This window comes from Rutidosis leptorrhynchoides, chromosome 5 (assembly GCF_046630445.1).
Source record: "Rutidosis leptorrhynchoides isolate AG116_Rl617_1_P2 chromosome 5, CSIRO_AGI_Rlap_v1, whole genome shotgun sequence".
In the NCBI taxonomy this organism is placed as follows: domain Eukaryota; kingdom Viridiplantae; phylum Streptophyta; class Magnoliopsida; order Asterales; family Asteraceae; genus Rutidosis; species Rutidosis leptorrhynchoides.
Genome location: NC_092337.1, coordinates 285,758,234 through 285,763,776, shown reverse-complemented (window position 1 = coordinate 285,763,776; position 5,543 = coordinate 285,758,234). Strand labels below are relative to the sequence as shown.

The 5,543-nt window shown below is 28.4% G+C and overlaps 1 non-coding gene across 1 annotated transcript; it reads right to left on the bottom strand.

Annotated features, from left to right (window-relative positions):
* Window positions 1-4,667: 4,667 nt before the first annotated feature.
* Window positions 4,668-4,774, bottom strand: LOC139850771 (small nucleolar RNA R71). The gene has a single exon (XR_011760152.1). It is a non-coding gene; the product is annotated as a small nucleolar RNA R71 (small nucleolar RNA).
* Between the last annotated feature and the right edge of the window lie 769 nt (window positions 4,775-5,543).

The window sequence follows — 5,543 nt, the reverse complement described above, 5'->3', positions numbered from 1 at the left end:
CCGACACAATCTGTCATTTTCTTTATACAAGTTTTAAAATTTAATCATTGGGCTCATTTATAAATTGGACTAGGCTAGTAACAAAGGGCCGCATGTCACTAATTTTTATTTTTTTTGCCAAAACCTTTTCTTTGCTCAAGAAGGTCGATGAGTTGTGTTTTGGGCCAAAAGTCCAGTTCATATTTTTCTATTGAGACGAATATAATTGGTAATGATGATGGTGAATGGCGATAGTAATGGTATTGATGATGTATAATGATATCAATAATGGAATGTATTATGATGATGACGAACGAATTTAATGATGATGATAACCGAAGTATGATGATGATCATGGAAGGTGATGTGTAGGATAAAAATGCTACATGATAATGATGTTTTCGGTTATGATAATGATGAGAGATGATCACGATGATGATGATGATTCACGATGTTAAGATGAGGATGATTATGTTTATGATGATGATTTTATGAAGATGATGATTATGATCGAGAGTATGGATGTGAGATGATGATTCGGTAAAATGGAATTCAATGATGGTTTTTAAATGATGATGATGATGATGATAACCTCCTGATGATGATGATGATGAAAATGATTCTATGATGTTTAAGAAAATGATCATGGTATAAATATTATAATTATTATTATTATTATTATTATTATTATTATTATTATTATTATTATTATCATAAAAATTATCATTTCCTATCAAAATTATCATTTTGTTAAAATCATTATTATTATTAACAATATCAATTTTTATTAAAATCATTAATTATTAAAGTTAACATTATTATTATTATTATTATTATTATTATTATTATTATTATTATTATTATTATTATTTTTATTATTACTATTATTAATATCATAATTATTATTAAAATTACGGTTATTTTATCAATTTTAATATCAATATTAGTATTATTTTTAACACTATAATTATTATCATTATTAAATCATATTATTATTAATATGATTATAATTACAATTAATATTAAGTATATTTACTATTATTATTATCATAAAATAATACAAATTTTATTTATTATCATTAATATTATCTTATCAAGTAACTACTAAGTTATATAAAACTTTATTTAATCCCTAAAACATAAATATATTAATATTTTGTAATAAATATTAATTATCTATTTAATGTATATAAAAATAAATATATCTAAATAAGTTATTAATGAAACATATAATTTATTAAATAACAATTATAACATTAATATGTAAAATTTGTTCGATTACAATTATATGTGTTAATATATATATATATATATATATATAACTGATATAGGTTCGTGAATCTGAGGCCAAACCTACACTTGTTCAATGCCGTCATATGTATTTTTACTACAAAATACAGTATAGTGAGTTTCATTTGCTCCCTTTTTAAATGCTTTTGCAATATATATTTTTGGAACTGAGAATACATACACTGCTTATATAAATGTTTTGAAGCAATAGACACAAGTATTCAAAAATTACATTCTATGGTTGGATTATCGAAATCGAATATGCCCCTTTTTAGCTTGGTAGCCTAAGAATTAGGGAAATGGCCCCTAATTGACGCGAATCCTAAAGATAGATCTATGGACCTTGACAAGTCCCATTCGGGTTACGAATGCTTTAGTACTTCGATTATCATGTCCGATGAGAGTCCCGGAATGATGGGGATATTCTATATGCATCCTGTTAGTTCGCTTATCAAGCGTTCACCATATGAATGATTTTTATCTCTATGCAGTTTGCGAAATGCCTGATACGAGATGTGTATTTATGGAATTAAAATCTTGTGGTCTATTAAAATTATGGAAACGATTGATTACAATAAACTAATGAACTCACCAACCTTTTGGTTGACACTTTAAAGCATGTTTATTCTCAGGTATTAAAGAAATCTTCCGCTGTGCCTTTGCTCATTTTAGAGATATTACTTGGAGTAATTCATGACCTATTTCAAAAGACGTTGCATTCGAGTCGTTGAGTTCATCAAGATTATTATTAAGTCAATTATAGTTGGATATATTATGAAATGGTATGCATGCCGTCAACTGTCGATGTAATGAAAGTTTGTCTTTTAAAAACGAAAACAATGTTTGTAAAATGTATCATATAGAGGTCAAGTACCTCGCGATGTAACCAATTGTAATGTATTCGTCATGATAGATTAGGACGGGTCGTTAGAATAATTCCTTTATTTATTATCTTATCGCAAACTTATTTATCGCACTTTTTATTATCGTACTTTTAATTATCATTATTTACACTTTAAATTTAGTTATATTTATTTTTAATATTTTGCATTAGGTTTTAATTGTGACTTAAGTTTAAAAATCGACAAACCGGTCACTAAATGGTAAAAACCCCCTTTTATAATAATAATTGTAATATATATATATATATATATATATATATATATATATATATATATATATATATATATATATATATATATATATATATATATATATTTATATTTTATACAAATATAGTTATATAAAAATATAGTACGTAATCACTAGCTCCCTGTGGAACGAACCGGACTTACTAAAAACTACACTACTCTACGATTAGGTACACTGCCTATAGTGTTGTAGCAATGTTCAGGTATTTTCCATCCGTAAATTAAATAAAACTTGTGTAATATTTCATCGTATTTCGTAGTTAACAATAATAGTATTTCGTACACCCACGCTGCACACATCAAGTTTTTGGCACCGCTGCCGGGGAGCAATGCCGAAGCAAAACGCTATAAAAAATATATTTATTTTTAATCTATTTTTGTAAAAATATAAGACGTTTAAATATATATATATATATATATATATATATATATATATATATATATATATATATATATATATATATATATATATATATATATATATATTTAAGTGTTTAAATTAAAAAAATATATATTTTTTTTAGTTACCAAAACTAATAAGTAATTTTTAAAATATAAGTTTTATTTAAATTATAATTTTCTATAAAATAATAATAGAAAATAAAAATCAGAAAAAGAAAAAAAATTAAAACTGCACCAGCGATTTTTGAACCTGCATACCATTTTGAACCTGCGTAACTCCTCACTCGCGGAGCTCTTTGGGCAGCGAACATCTGCACTTGCGGAGCTGCTCTGACAACTGCAACCTTGTATGCATTAATTACGAATTTAGGGTTTTAATTAATTATAATTATTATTATTCAACCTAATTAGGATTTTAATTTAATATATTTAGTTTAGTTTAATTATAATTTGTCATTATTAGTTTTAATTAGTTTTATAAATTAATACTTTTATAATATAATAATATAAAAATAATATTTTTATAAAAATAAGTAATTTTATCATTTTTTATCTCTTTTTATAAATTGTATATTTTTAATTATTTGTACATTTTTCGTTCGTATTTAGTATTAAACTTAGTTTTTGCTTCTAGATTTTTAAGACTTTACCGTAAAATCCCTTAAGTGCTTTTTCCTTTAGATTTAGAATTTAGACGCTTTAGAATTTTGTGACACAGTTTATAAATTTTAGTGCCTTTTAAGTTATTGCCGTTTTGGATATAGAATTCATTTTAAGCTTTAATTCCTTTAGGCGCAACTTTTTAGATTTAATTTTTAGACTTTTAAGTTTCGCCGTTTTTCAATCTTATTTTTAATTTTCAAAGTTTTTCGACGCGCTTCTTTTTCTTTTTCATTTTGACGCTCTAGTTTTTAGGACATAGAATTTTCTATTTCTTCTCTAAAATTTCAAACGAAAAATTATTTTAAGCGGTTAAATTAATAAACTTCCAAAATTTTCTGGTTCGTAGTAATAGTTGAATTTGTTAGTGACGAGTTGTGGGCTTCTGATTTAAAGGATCCTGGCTACCTGCTGCATCTATTGGCTATTCGAAATGTAGGCAAAATCAGAAAAGTCTATTAATTTGACAACTTATATAATTTTTATCTTTATAACTAATAGGATATTCAGTGAATGCACCGAGCAAAACGTTCACCACCTTTCATACGTTCACCACCTGTAACCTGATCAAGACATCTAGCCAATATTATCGCCATTGATTTTTCTTTAGAATCATCATCTAGTCGAATAAATACTCCAACTCAAATTTTCGATAATCCATTTTTTGAACCGGACTTCACAATTAAGAACCCGGAGGATATTTAAGGACAATTCCAAGATCCTGAACCACTAATCATTCCTCCTGAACCACAAACCATTAAATCAGAATCTTCTAGTGATTCGGATTCAACAAATTCAAATATGGAAATTACGGAACCTCAAAGTATGGAAGATCGAATGAGAGCCACACGCACTGGCCAAGGACATGCCATTACTCAACCAGACATTAATACGCCAGATTATGAAATCAAAGGACAAATCCTACACATGGTAACTAATCAATGCCAATTTAGTGGTACGCTAAAAGAAGATCTAAACGAACATCTTCGTACCTTTAATAGGATCTGTACTCTATTTAAAATCAGAGAAGTTTAGGATGAACAGATCTATCTCATATTGTTTCCCTGGACTTTAAAGGGAGAAGCCAAAGATTGGTTAGAATTGTTACCTGAAGGAGCGATTGACACATGGGATGTGTTAGTTGAAAAATTTCTTAAAAGATTCTCTCCGGCATCTAAAGCCGTGAGACTTCAAGGAGAAATTGTTACTTTCGCGCAAAAGCCAAATGAAACATTATATGAGGCGTGGACAAGATTCCGAAAGTTGTTGAGAGGATGTCCTCAGCACAGTTTAGACACTTATCAAATAGTACAAATATTTGATGTGGGTACAAAGATATGGCCGAAACGGACGATTTTATTTCTGCGGTGTCGTTAGGTCGCAGGACGTCTGAATCAGTCGATCAAGGTAGCACTCAGTAGTTTTGTTTATTTATATTTTGCGGGGCCTAAATTTACTTTACTTTCTAAGGTGTAGAAGGTGTAAGTTAACCTAGTGTCGAATTTTATGCTGATTAACGAATTGAAGATCAAGTGGATAATTGTCTTTTAGTTAAATTACCTGGATAAAAGATAGTAGTTGATTTTAGCTAAAGGTCCTAAATGGAGAAAAAAAAGGGTAAATAAAGTGGGAGGATATCTGGGGTATGCAGATCAAGGAAATGTTGACCAAGATATCAGTATTGGGTTAGGGAAAGGTAATTATGCTTATGTTAAGACTATGCTTGGATTGATGTTGATCTGGTTGGATGAGCCAATTACACAGACCTACTTATCTCTGAACTCTCAGAGTTCTCTTTGAGCAGTGAGAAGTATGTCACTTGGTCGTATAACTGAAGTGTAACAATACCTCGGAGGTTATCCTCAGTAGAGTACTAGGTTTATTAGTGAGTTAAGCTCTAATCCTAACCCTCGTTATCAATTTAGATAACTGAATAACAGCGTGCCTTGTTGATTGAACACTGATCACAAACGGAAGGAGTCCGTCGGTTTAAGTTGGCAAAACCTTAAATGAAAACTAACAACCATTTCATCATACTAGTGAGATCACAACAAATCAAAC